This window comes from Leptonychotes weddellii, chromosome 2 (assembly GCF_054177405.1).
Source record: "Leptonychotes weddellii isolate Sample4059 chromosome 2, ASM5417740v2, whole genome shotgun sequence".
Classification (NCBI taxonomy): domain Eukaryota; kingdom Metazoa; phylum Chordata; class Mammalia; order Carnivora; family Phocidae; genus Leptonychotes; species Leptonychotes weddellii.
Genome location: NC_138370.1, coordinates 103790164 through 103805032, shown reverse-complemented (window position 1 = coordinate 103805032; position 14869 = coordinate 103790164). Strand labels below are relative to the sequence as shown.

Below are 14869 nucleotides of genomic sequence, written 5' to 3'. Positions count from 1 at the left end.
GATGGCCAGATGAGATTAGATCCTGCTGAGATGTGCCCCAAGAGCATATACGTTTCCCTCTTTTAGCACCATCTTTCATTTAATTATTTTTCTTACTATATTTTTTGGTAACTACATGTACTAAAGGCACGACCCATTTTCACTCTGTATTCCCAGTTCTTACCACAGTGCCCGATACATAGTAGGACCTCATTAAATAGCATATCTAATTGAGTTTAAGATGTATTGATTGTAAGACACCTCAGTATTTCATATACCTCTAGAAGAAAACAAATCTTCCAAGTAACTATGACACAATGCTTTTTTATCTTTGAGCATTTTTATTCTATATTTACTAGAAGATGTTATTTAGTCTGATTTAGACACAGCTTTTTATCACATACTACTCTTGTATGTCTATGAAAAGAAGAAAGTGAAATAAACTGGTTAGTATGTTTCATAAATGCCTTCATATTTAGAATCTGAGTCTTCTGATTTATTGTATTGTATTTTTTATTGTGGGGAAGTATACATGACATAAAATTTAGTATTTTAACTTTTTTCAAGTGCACAGTTCAGTGACATTAAGCATATTCACATCATTGTGAGATCTGTTTTTTAACACTTTAGGATTTTTTTTATTCCTCCCATAAGATATTACCTTCTTTGACATCAAGAGCATCAGTGATAGCACATCTTAAAAGGATGATCCACTATTGTCTCTGAGGATTTGGTACAAATTTCACAACATCCCTCAAGTATTTATATACACGTGGCCCAGCAATGACAGATCCACCACGACTGTAGCTGGGCCAAAGTGATTTTAGGAGGCATCCCATTTCCAGAGATGTTAAAAGTGAAAAAAAGGTAAGACAATAAACATGGCATTTGTCAAATAAATACTGTAAACTAAATACATGTAAGAAGGTCTAACACATATTTATGTAGATAGGTAGGTAAATATCAATGACACCTTGTGCTCAATATGTGTGTGAAAAAGGAGAAGTCTACATGGGATGGCTTACAGACAGGCCTCTTTGAGAGCTTCAGAGGCCAAGGTAGGACTGTGGCATGATGCACCCTCCTTTTTCTCCAGCTTCCTGCCCCTCTAGGGCGGGGCGAGAAGTGGGATGGGGCTTTCACTTTTGTGGAAGAAACTTAGCTGTCTCCTTCTTTTGAGCTTATACATTTTCTTCTTCAGCATCATACCCTCTCACTGTAACATCTGACTGGATTTATACAGAGTGACTTAGGGTCTTGATTCTGTTAAGGCTTTAGGACGCCGTAAAGTTTATCTAGTCAAATCTTTATTTAGTAAAAGAGGAAATTTGATATCCATAGAGGTAAGAAGCAACTTTCTCATAGTCACATGTAGACAAATACAGAGCAGAGTAAATGGAGTAGACACTGCAGTGTAACATCATGGGCTAAGCAGTTGGGAAGCCTAAACTCATGGATGTTCATCTATAATACACTGGGCTGAATTGTGTCTTCTCAAAATTAATATGTTGAAGTCCTAATCCCTAGTACCTCAGAATATAGCTATATTTGGATATGGGGTCTTTAAAGAGGTAATTATGGTTAAATGAGGCTGTTGGGTAGACCTAGTCCAATCTGACTGATGTCGTTATAGCAAAATGTTGGGATACACAGAAAGAGACACAAAGGATGTGGCAAGAAGGTCACCATCTACAAGCCAAGGAGCAAGGACTCAGAGGATGCCAATCCTGCCAGCACCTTGATCTTGGACTTCCAGTCTTCAGAACTATGAAAGAAATTTCTATTGTGTAAGACTCCCCTGTTGGTGGCATCTTGTTATGGCAGCCCTAGCAAACTAATACATCTTGATGAGGGAAGAGAAGAGGGGATTCAGAAAGATAATTACAAATGAAGGAGGAGGAGTGCACTGGAACATCCTTAAAAACTTACAGCAAGATTGGGCTATTAGTACAGTTCAGGGAGTCTCAGGAGAAGCTAAATTCTCCTTCAAACCACAACACTTTTCTTCCCAAGGCACTCAAGGAAGAGATGAGACAAGAGCAAGTCTATAACACATGGCGGGTGGTTAAGCATGGCTTGGTGGGGAATGCCATTAGAGAACTCTGGTCTGCTGGGTGAGGGAATAGGATGAGGACGTCTTTCCTTGCAGTGAATTCACACCTGTTTTAGCCCCTGGTTGGTTATGTAAGAGGACAGTATACACAAGAGAAGAAAATGATATTCTTGGCAGTTTCAGGTTTTTATTTCTTCTTGACTAAGTCTGAGCTACTTATATGTCTCAATAAAGTCATTCATTTTATCAAGATTTTAAAATTTATTAGTCTCCTATGGGCACCTGGGTGGCTCAGTCAGTTAAACGTCTGCCTTCGGCTCAGGTCATGATCCCAGGGTCCTGGGATCGAGCCCCGTATTGGGATCCCTGCTCAGTGGGGAGCCTGCTTCTCCCTCTCCCACTCCCCCTGCTTGTGTTCCCTCTCTTGCTGTCTCTCTCTCTGTCAAATAAATAAATAAAATCTTTTTAAAAAATAAAATAAAATTTATTAGTCTCCTAATTGTATGGATTTTTCTTTTCTAATTAAAATAATACATCTTCTGTATTCATTATAGACCTTTTCTCATATATATATATTTTTGTCTTCTCCCTCTTTTTTTTCCTACTCTTTATTGCCTCCAAAGAAAATTTAAATCCTTCTATTGTATTTGGTTCCCTTGGAATCTTCAAAACACTTGCTCTGACATGCTGCCATGCTCACCTGTTAACCTGTGCTGTCATGTGGGTTTCTCCGTGACATAGAGATTACGTTCTTTTCCACCTTATCCCTGATTCTTGTGGTGGATCACTGTCAGACTTATGGTCTTCTCCTGAGTCTTCATCATTATGCTCTGTTCTCCTGTCCTGCACAGGATGTCTTTAACTTGCTGCTTGTTGCCTCTTCCTTGAAGGGACTAGATCTATACCTGGTGTTTATAAACAAATACAGTATATGGATTGCTTTTGACCTCACTCACCAACCACTTGAGTATTTGCTCTGTTAGTTCTATCTTATGTGCATGACAAGAGCAGAGCAAATTGTTGCACATAGTCTTCATTTCCATTTCTGAGTTTGACAGCCTTTTACCTAATGCAACCCTACTGAAGTTCAACATGTGATACCCCTTCTTGAACTCCCCCACCCCAACTTCCTTTTGTAATAAATTGAATTAGTGCACTAGGTGAAAAAGACTAGTACTCAAAATGTTCTACTCCTCTGGCTCTTTCCATGCTTGTGCTTAAGACCAGTTCCTACTTTCTGGCCAGTTATTTTCTGAGTGTTGCATTCACTAGATGGATATAGAAAGAGGGGTATGATGTCCTGCAGGAAGGAGAAGCATGACAATATCATCTTGTTTGCCTCAAAAAAAAAAAAATAGAATCCACACAGCAGTAGGTTTCATGCTCAATGTGTTGGTTGGTTCATATTCTCCTTCTGAGTGGAACAAACAGTGAGGAAATAAAAAGATATGTTCCTTTCTGTTATCTAACTTTTGCAGAACAACGGATCTGCTTTCTTTTCAGAAGCAAAATACATGTGGGATAATAGTTGTATTTCCCAGTCCCATTTCATTGTTTTAATTCCAGTTTTAGGCAATTGTAAGAGTTTTCATCTTTTTCTTCAACTTCTAAGTGGCAGTCGGGTTTGTCATTTTGCTTCTGACATATTCACAGTGTCTGGAGTACCCTAGGTGCTCAAAAAATAATTCACTTCATAAATGGATGAATGTCACCATTGTTATATGACTGGGTCATTAGGACAATTAGCTAGAATAGATTTTTAAATGAGGCTTCACTACTAAGGTTGGTTTCATTAAATTCTAGTGCCAATTTTATTTTCTTCCTACTTAGTAATGTGGGTATATAACAGAAGTTAATAGGGGCCCCTAGGTGGCTCAGTTGGTTAAGCATCTGCCTTCGGCTCAGGTCCTGGGATCGAGCTCCACATCAGGGTCCTGGGATCGAGCCCCACATCAGGCTCCCTGCTCAGTGGGGAGTCTGCTTCTCCCTCTGCCTCTGCCCCTCTCCCCCCAGCTTGTGCTCTCTTTCTCCCTCTCTCAAATAAATAAATACAATCTTTAAATAACAACAGAAGCTAATAACTTGATTTGGAAATTTTGATGTGTAAGAAATTGTATTAAGATCAATCTTTTTTTTTCACAAACATGTATTGAGTACCTGTTTAGGTTAGCACTGTGGCATGATAGAAGTCTTTTCAGCTAAGGATATGGGGTGGCTATATAAATGTGAGAAGCACAGGTTGAATATACAAATATATTTTTATATTAAGGGTAATTAAAACATATTGTGAGATATAATAGAGTAATGTAAAATGTGCAATGAGATACAGAAGGAGTGACATTTGAATTATGGGGTCTTTAGAGAAGATCATGAAGGCTAAGAGTTCTGAAGGATGAAGATCTAAGAGGAAGAGCATTTCTGGGGAAGGTAGTAATATCCAGAGTCTAGAACAGTCGGGGAATTATATGTAGTTAAATGTGATTGAAAAAACAGGGTGAAGGCTTACTGGAAGGGTCTTGAAAATGCAGTTATCTATGGATCATGGAGGGTAATTTTCCCTAGAACACATGGATGGTACTAGATTCAGAAGGGTGGTAGACCATAAACCAGAGTGATAATGACTGAGTTAGCTAAGCAAGTGTGAGGCTGTGAGAAGTGCATGTGGATAAGAGTTATATAACTGGATGAAGCTTCCTTTGAGGAAATGGATTTAAAATAGCATCGGATAGGTTAGAAGAGAAAGTACTGAGGGAATTATTGTGTACTTACAGAAAGAGATGTATGTGTGTGTGTGTGTGTGTGTGATCAGAAGTACACTTGACCTTGGGGCGCCTGGGTGGCTCAGTCGGTTGAGCGACTGCCTTCGGCTCAGGTCATGATCCTGGAGTCCCAGGATCGAGTCCTGCATCGGGCTCCCTGCTCGGCAGGGAGCCTGCTTCTCCCTCTGACCCTCCCCCGTCTCCTGCTCTCTCTCTCTCAAATAAATAAATAAAATCTTTAAAAAAAAAAAAAAAAGAAGTACACTTGACCTAAAGTTTGAGCAGGGTTGCTGCTGCTTCGCTCGGCCAGCATTTGTTTGGTATCTCTTGGAGTCATGGCTTAAAACACTGGCTCAACTCCAAGAGAGGAAAAGTGCAGATGAAATTAAAGCATAAACTAAGAATACTTGGAGAATAGAACAAAATGAGCTACCAGGGAAATTGCTGGGGAAGCATCAGCACAGATTTTCAAGGACTCTGAGCTGATGTCAGAAGAGGGATGTATTGAGGGAACGTATAATCCTAAATAGTAAATATAATTGGAAAACTATTAAGTAAGGGGTATATAAGAAGAGTAAGTACAGGCAAGCAGGATGTGAGGATTAGCATGTTAAAATCATAAAGAATGGGCATTCACTTTTATTCAGAATGCAGGCCTTATCTCTAGAAACTTATATAAACCCCATCATTGACTGTACCAAACCTTTCCCACTTTATTCAAAATCAAATTCCACCCCTATTTATATATATATATAAATAGATATTACCGGCTCTGCTTCTTCAAAATTAAACTTACCAGATTCACTCTCATGTTTATGTGTCTTCAACTGACACCACTATTCAACCAGTCATACAAGGGGGCCATGCATCTGCAAATCATCTAGGTTGTATCTCCTTTGCTCATCTTTCATATCTTACATTACAGAATGCTGTCAATTTTCCAATTCCTCTTCCTTTACAGTAATTACCTTCATCCAGATACTAATACAATTTAAGTGGAACTATTTTAATAACAATCACCTCCTCCCCCCATATACATATATACAACACTAGACTGAAGCCCCTTAATAGCATGGATATTTATCTCATTTTTGCCTCTTGGCACTTATTTCTAGTTGCTAAATGTTTATTGAATGGATGTGTAATGGGACAAAAAGTAATTGAATTATGAATGTCCCTATTTTGGGGCGCCTGGGTGGCTTAGTCTGTTGAGCATCCGACTCTTGATTTCGGCTCAGGTCATGATCTCAGGGTTGCGAGACTGAGCCCTGCATGGGGCTCCCTGCTCAGTGGGGAGCTTTCTTGAGATTCTCTCCCTCTGTGTCTCCCCCTGCTCTCATGCTCTCTCTCTCTCTCTAAAATAAATAACTAAATCTTTAAAAAAAATGAATGTCCCTATCTTTCCTATTTTTAAAAAGAGTTTAGAGGCCTTGTCATTTCATTTATTTCTCTACTCAGCTTCTTTGGAGGTTTTTGCCTTTGCGAGGATAGTTCTTTGGGATTTCGTAATAGGGAATTAAGATAAGGAGGAGAGCTGGAAAGGAAGTCTTCCGGTAGGGCTTGCAGAAGAATTACTCAGAGAACCTTTAGAGAAGATTTGAGAAAAGTTAAGTGTATTTTATGAATAAAATGGGTGGGACAGAAAAGAGTTTTCAGAATATGTTGCTGTGGTCAGGAAATCTCCCTCAAGTGTTGAGAAATACAAGTAGAAGAAAAGAGATCTGAAAAATGTAATTCGTAATAACTTTTTGGTTGCCTAATTGTGTATGTACCTTGACAAAAAGAGTCACAGATTCAATGCAGATACAGACAATTAAATACATAATACATAAATGAGTGAGTGAGTGAGTGAGTGAGTGAATGAACGGGTAAGAGCCTGACCAGCGTTGTCATCTGGGTGGAGGGTATTTCGTATCTGCGTTAGAATTACTGCAGGCTATCCCAGGTAATGGGTCATAACCAGAGAATTTTGTGGCATTTGCCTTAGAAGGGGCAGTTTGATTTTCAAATTTGCAAGATGAGGTGATAATTATTTCATTATAGTAAAGGTGCTTTAATAGAACTATATCCTGATGAGCCTATTAAAATAAATTTATATGTGAATGTGTGCCAAAGCATTGAACAAATTGATCTGTTTGATGAGATTGCTTAATATTTTCCAGTTAAATTGTATTTACAAATATAATTATTTCAATTTTAATGTAGTTGGCGTGGAGCTTCGTGAGCATGTATATATTTTGTTACAGATAATGTTCTGCTAATATGTGTAGTTATCTTTAATGCACCTCCTAGTTATGAGAGTAGAACTTTTTAATTTAGCAAAGAATGATTGCTCTAGCAGATGCCATCCAGTCACCTGGTAACTATTTAAATATATGCTGTAGATTGGGGACTTTAAAACCTAAGCTTGATTTTCACATCATTACCAACTGACTTTTTTTTTCCTTTCATAAGCTTATTTCTGTTCTGTGAGCAGTTTTATTAGAAAATAGCCTCAAGGAAGCATTAATAGCATACAATCAAGAGAGTGATGACCTCATTAGAGTCACATGTGGTTTCTCTTTATGAATTTACAACACGATGAGTGGTTGGTAAAATAGTCCTGCTGCATCCTTAACTGTATTCTTAATAACAATCTCACTACAGATACCAAGCACAAAGAGCTGCTGAGCTTATGTGTAGGATATTAAATTTAAAAACCTGGTGGTAGGGGCGCCTGGGTGGCTCAGTTGGTTAAGCGACTGCCTTCGGCTCAGGTCATGATCCTGGAGTCCCGGGATCGAGTCCCACATCGGGCTCCCTGCTCGGCGGGGAGCCTGCTTCTCCCTCTGACCCTCCCCCATCTCGTGCTCTCTCTCTCTGTCTCATTCTCTCTCAGATAAATAAATAAAATCTTTAAAAAAACAAAACAAAACAAAAACCTGGTGGTAATCTTTCGCAAGAAGAAAACTAAAGTGGGAATGACTAGCAGGACAACTGATGGATACTTGAAGATAGTTTTTATTGATAAAGATAATATAGGCGACACTTCATTTTGAAAAATTAATTGGATAGTTTGGCAAACATTTGATCTCATCACTAAGGACTGGCTCTGAACTTTTGATATTTTAAAGTATTGCTCTATCTTCCTATTCCCCTTTTCAGTTTTGGGTATTGGAGTTACTAAAGCCCAGAACTGGGGTCCCTAAACTATTTGGACCTAGTCTGTAGCCATTAAACACAGTGGTTATCAAGCATTTGAAATGTGGTGAATCTGAACTGAGATAGCTTATAAGTGTAAAATGCACACCAAATTTCAAAGACTTCCTTTGGAAAAAAAAAGAATGTATTTCTTTTGTAGTTTTTAAAAACTGTATTTTGTGTATATATATGTTAAAATAATTAATTTTGTCTGTTTCCTTCTAGTTTTTGATGTGACTATCAGGAAAATTTAAATCACATACGTGGCTCACATATTTCTATTGAATAGCTTTGCTTAGACTTTAGAAAAATTGTCATAGGATTGTGCATCTAGTGACATTATTTGCTTAGTGTCAGTGAATATGTAAGCTTTAATGATTCTACTAGCACAAAACATTCTAATCATGTGTCTCCAAATATGTACCTATTAAATTCTTTTTTAAAAAAAATTTCTCATGAAGCTAAGATGTTGAAAAAAATAGCTTGCTCTTAAGTTTTTGGTGACTGAATGACTTCTTGTTAACATAATGACAATTTTTGGTAATTCCAGGCAAGGTTGGTAGGCCATCTAATTTTTCAAGTCTAGGGAAAGCAAAAAATGTCAGCTTCCCTGATGGAAACGGCTTTGAACTAACATCAGAAGACCTGGGTTAAAGCTAAAGCTCTCTTGGCCACTTACAAAGGGTCTGCATGTTCTCTGGTAATAAATTATCTTGCTGGGAGCCAACAATGTGCTCCCATATCTATAAGAAGGGGAAAATTAACAATAGGGGTCCAACTTATCCACAAGGTTGTTGTGGAAAATGGAATCATAATTTCAGTAAAATCTTTTGTAAATTGTTATTACATATATAAGGTGTGATTTTGTTACCTTTTAATATATGGGCAGGAGAAGTATATGTATATTTGTTTTATTATGTTTTTTGAAGGAGAAAAATATATATGTAGTATTTATTTGGTAAAGCTCTTGCAGAGCTAAACTGAGATTTACATTTACTCTCTGCCCCAGCTTCCAGCTAGAGATAATGACCTTAACTACTTCTGTTTTCAGCTCTTCTGGGGCTCGTCACTACAATTGTAAATAATAAACTTACATCCTTTTCTGTAAGTAGTGGCTAATTGACCCTGTGCTATTGAATAAAAGAGAATTTAGCTCAGAAACACTACCTCCCAAGTTAAATAACCTGTATCACTCTTCAATGCTTCTATTGCTTTTCTTTTTAACCTTAAATAATATAATTAAACCTATTCTTTTTTCCATTAACTTCGACAGTGTCTCTTTCTCCTTGTGTGAAATACAGGCATTATTGTCCCTCCTGCATCTCTCACCTCTCCTCCTTCCCTTATCCCGTAACTTCTTTCAACTCTGCCATTATTTTGGATCTTTTAAGTTTGGGTTCAACCTTAAATTCTGTCTACTGAATAATTCCAAAATTGAGAGGCTATGAACATATCTCACATTATTATGATTAGGATAAAGTGTATTCACATCAGAATCCAGGAGTGAGGTTTGCTTTACCTCAAAGGGTCTTTGTGCCATTTTGTGGAGGCTTCCTCCTTGTGGACTTAAAAGTCATACTTGGAGAGAGCAAGCAGTATGCTCTTCTCTTCCAACAGGAAGTTTATGTATCAGGTGATCATTAAGTACAAGATCCACTTAAGTCATTGGAGCTTGCACTTTCATGGGAATTTTTGCCTACGTGACACTTTGCAATGTCTTCTAGAGAATAGTGGAAACCTGCCTCCCAATGTCCATAATAGGAAAGTACAGATTATAGTTGGTTATTATTGTTGTCCGTCACCTTGGGATAAAAGAAGCAGGCAGATTACTTCTAAGGACAGGTTCAGTGATCTGTAGACTTTGACCCTGAATTAATTAATTTTTAAAAATCTAACCTTTTTAAAACAGAGTGGAGGGAGTTATCAAAAATCTCATGCCTTTGAAACAATTAAAGAGAGAGATGCAGGTGAGTGGAGTTTGAGAATCCAGTGGGGGTGATAGTTGATTATTAATTGAGTAGCAAATAAAGGGATTTTTTGGGAAATATTTAGACTAATGTTTGTATACTATGGGTGTGAATCTTTTATTGCTTTAGTAAAATACCTTATTCATTAATTGGGCTCAGCAAGGAGGGGAATCCTTCTTGATCTTTGGCCAAAACTACCCCCTAAAATAGACAAAGACACTAAGAGTAGGAAATATAATTCTGTGTCATTAAATTGTTTCTCTTGAAGGTTGCTATTCTAAACATCCAAATCGCATATATTCTTTTGGGAATAATCTTGACTGTGTGTTTTCCCTTCCCTCATTAAGAAAAAAAGTCAAAAAGCAAAATTAAAAAAAAAGAAATCACTGGTTGCATCTTCCCTTAACTGTTTCTTCCCTATAACATACTATTTGGCTGAAATACTTTTAGAGTTTCCTCAATACCTATAGAAAAAGAGGCAAAACTTTTCCAGGGTACAGCTTCTATTTACGCTGCAACCTTGTATAAGTACTTACTTGTCTGTATTAGCGGTTACATTTAATTTTTGTTGTTGTTTTGAGGTTATTGTTGTTCATGTTTGGTTTATAGGGTAGGTATTGTGTTAAACGATTTGCACGCATTCTTTTACTAAATCCTCTCAAAACCTTAATACCGCCATTTTGGAATTGAGAGACTAACCCGTGGAAGCTAGACTTGCGCTCACTCTAACTCAGAGCTCATCGTTCATTCGGCCCCCGTGCGCCGCACCCACCATACGCCACTTGGAGAACAAAGCAGTGTCACGTAGCACTAAATGTTATGCTCCTGTCCTCACTTCACCTCGCCTGCCCCTAGTAGCTGCAGGTCAGGAAAAGCCCTCCCCTTCGAGCTTCAAATCTTCTCTTGGCCAGACAGTACATTCTTAGAGGGAATTATCACCTAGGATATCTTTTCATCACTCCTGTGCCTAAAATAATACTTTGGACTAGTAGGTGGTAAAAAAACCTTTATTGATGATAATAATGATAATAACTATTAGCGTTTGGTATTAATAGCAGATTTCAATTTCTGTTCCCTTCCCACACACATTTCTTAAAGCTTCAACCTTTGAAATCTTCCCACACTTCTCTATCCAGTTTGACTGCAGATCCATACTTCACACTCCGAACCTCCTCAGAGTGGGAAGCCCAGCTATCAGAACTGTTCTTCTTTTGAAATAAAAATTCACACCAATTCTAGGGAGTGGGCCGGATCCCGATAACAGGATGGAGCTGAGACTGAGCACATTTTCTTGGATGCCAGAGTTTCATCTGATACTTTACTGAACCGTAAGTCTTAGGTAATAGAGGCATTAATTAAAAACCGCCTCTTGCAGCACACGAATGACAAACAATCATACAGCCCTCGGCAAGTAAGTGGGCTTTACTGCAAAGCCAGAGAAAACCTCATCTGGGCCTCCTCTAATCTATCAGATCATCTAAGCTCTTTGAGATAACTAAATGGCATTGCAATGGGAGCAGCAGGGGCGGGGCTGACAGTTTTTCTTTTAAGTGCTTTCATTTGCTTTAGTTTTAGTTCCAAGCAAAATACTCTAAATCCTGCACAGTGCTTACACTTAAAATTTAAATGCAGCATTATTATATGGCACTGCAATACTGGCAAAAGATAGCCCTCACTCTGCCAATATATTGCCAGCACACCAAAAAACCTCCTCCCTTATCAGAGCGTATGTGTGTGCTCTCTCTCTCTCTTTCTCTCTCTCTCTCTCTCTCTCCCCCCCACACACACCTGATCCTAGAGGAGGTTAATGAAGACCTGACCCTAAATTTCTGTGTACAAGTAAGGTTTTGTACCTTAAAGCATTGCAAACATTATCTTGTTTAAGTGTGCTTGAATTGACATGGTCCAGACCTACATTTGGTCAACAAAATAAACGTGTTCCAGAAATCAAACAAACCTGTATTTAAAAAAAAAAAAAATTCTCAAATTACTTGTCCTTTTTGCTGTTTTCCTCATTATCAAAACACATCCCTAAAACCAGTGATAGTCAAAATATCTAATCATAGATGTGGCATAGGGCACTGACTTAAAAGAACAGATGGCCTCACTTTTACCAGACATTATCCTATCGGGAGCTGGATTCTAGAGAGATCTGAGGTCCCAGGGGCGGGACCAGAGCTGCTGTGGGGGCTCTTGGGGGGAGAGTAAGCTTAGGATAGCAGCTATTTATCAATGATACTGAAACATTTCAATATTTTAACAGCTTATCAGATAAATGTTAACATTGCTAAAAGCTCATTTATATTAATAAGTAATCCTAGAATCATGACACTTAGAGAAGGTTCTAATTTGGTGGTAGACTAGAAGGGTTTAGAAATTCTCACAGGTGTTGGAAAGGGATCTTGGTCTTGCCAATTAACTTTGAATATAAATATGAGTAGTTCTAACCCTGGGTGTCACTAAAAATCAAGGAGGGAAAAAGTTATTATATCTTGTGTCCCTGTGCGTCATAATCTCATTTAATTATCTCAGTAGCCCTGTAGGACTATATTAGTTTACTAGGACTACCATAATAGAGTACCACAGATTGAGTGGCTTCAATGAGAGAAGTATACTTCTTCACAATTCTGGAGGGAAGAAATGCAAAATTAAGGTGTCAACAGGGCTGATTTCATTCTGATACTTCTTTCCTTGGCTTATAAAAGGCTGTCTTCTCCCTGTGTCTTCACACGGTTTTCCCTGTATGTGTGTTGTCCCCTAATTCCCTCTTCTTAAGGACACCAGTCATATTGGACTAGGGTCCTTCTTGATGACATCATCACTGTGTCACTTTCAAGACCCTATCCCTAAACACAGGCACAATCTGCGGTTGTTGGGTTAGGACTTCAACGTATAAATTTGGGGGAGCACAATTCAGTGCATAGCAGAAATTTAATCATATAGCCCCTCCTTGTAGAACAATATTTATATAGTCAGTACATTACTTACCTCAACTCAGCTCGTCAGGGACGGTAGCTGGGACCTGGTGTCTGCTCCTGTCGCCTGTACCTGCTAAGCTGTAGCTATGATGCACAAGTGCTTCTCTCTCTATGTTGGCCAGACTGGTGTCCATATCAACAATGCCTGCTGGGAGCTCCATTGCCTGGAACATGGCATCCTGCCCGATGGCCACATGCCAAGTGACAACACCATTACGGGAGGAGATGACTCCTTCAACACCTGCTTCAGTGAGATGGGTCCTGGCAGGCATGTGCCCAGGACAGTGTTTGTGGACCTGGACCCCACGGTCATGGATGAAGTTCGCACTGGAACTTACCGCCAGCTATTCCACCCTGAGCAGCTCATCACAGGCAAGGAAGAGGCTGCCAACAATTATGTCCAAGGACATGACACCATTGGCAAGATTGATCACATCTTGGACTAAATTCAGAAACTGGCCAACCAGTTCACAGGTGTTCAGGGCATCTTGGTTTCCCACAGCTTTGGAGAGTGAACTGGTTCTGGGTTCACCTCCCTGCTGATGGAACTCTTTATTGATCATGGCAAGAAGTCCAAGCTGGAGTGCTCCATTTACCCAGGCGCCGCCCCCCTCTGCCCCGCCCAGGTCTCTACAGCTGTAGCTGAGCCCTGTGACTCCTCCCCACCAGCCACATCATCCTAGAGCACTCTGATGGTGACTTCATGGTAGACAAAAGGCCGTCTATGACATCTGTTGTAGAAACCTTGATATTGAGCGCCCAAACTACACTAATCTGCTACATTAGCCAGACTGTGTCTTCCATCAGTGCTTTCCTCAGATTTGTTGGTGCGCTGAATTTGATCTGACAGAATCCCAGACCCACCTGGTATCCTATCCCCACATCCATTTCCCTCTGGCCACCTATGCCCCCGTCATCTCTGCTGAGAAAGCCTACCGTCAACAGTTCTCTGTAGCAGAGATCACCAATATGTGCTTTGGGCCAGACAACCAGACGGTGAAATGTGGCCAGGGTAAATACGTGGCTTGCTGCCTGTTGTACCGTGGCTATGTGGTTCCTGAAGATGTTAATGCTGCCATTGCTACCATTAATACCAAGCATCCCTTTATGGACTGGTACCCCACTGACTTCAAAGTTGGTATTAACTACCAGCCTCCCACTGTAGTACCTGGTGGAGACCTGACCAAACTACAATGAGCTGTGTGCATGCCGAGCAGTACCACAGCCATTGCTGAGTCCTGGGCTCACCTGGACCACAAATTTGACCTGATGTATGTATGCCAAGTGTGCGTTCACTGGTACATGGGTGAGAGCATGGAGGAAGCAGAGTTTTCTTTTTTCTTTTTTCTTTTTTAGAAGGGGGAGGAGCAGAGGGGGAAGGAGAGAGAGAAGGTTAAATAGGCTCCCCGATAAGCGTAGAGCCTGACATGGGGCTTGATCTCATGACCCTAAGATCATGACCTGAGCTGAAATCAAAAGTTGGATGTTTAACCGACTGAGCCACCCAGATGCCCTGGAAGGTGAGTTTTCTGAGGACTGCGAGGACAAAGCTGCCCTGCAGAAGGGTTATGAGGAGGTTGGTGTGGATTCTGTTGAGGAATATGGTGAAGAAGAGAGAGAGGAACACTAATTACCATTCCTTTCAGCCCTGGATCATGTTAGACTCAAAACTTTAGCTTCAACAGTAGCTGACAGGCATTAAAGCTTTCTGGTTAGATTGTGTTCACTTTTAACTGTGATCATGTCTTATTTTTCCATGTGTACTTGTAGAATTTTTCCAACATGTCTCAAAGTAAAGGTTTAAAAAAGAAAAAAAAATTAAAAAGTTTATAAAATCTTTTTAGAAGTCACTTTTATTAAGGCATATTTTATACCTAAAATAATTCCTATTTTAAGTGTACAGCTTGAGTTTGGGCAAATAAGTATACCTTCTAACCCACGCCATGATCAAAC

General features: G+C 39.4%; 1 pseudogene; it reads left to right on the top strand.

Moving 5' to 3' along the window:
* The first annotated feature begins 13005 nt into the window (after positions 1-13005).
* Positions 13006-14658, top strand: LOC102728000 (tubulin alpha-1B chain-like; annotated as a pseudogene).
* Positions 14659-14869: the final 211 nt, after the last annotated feature.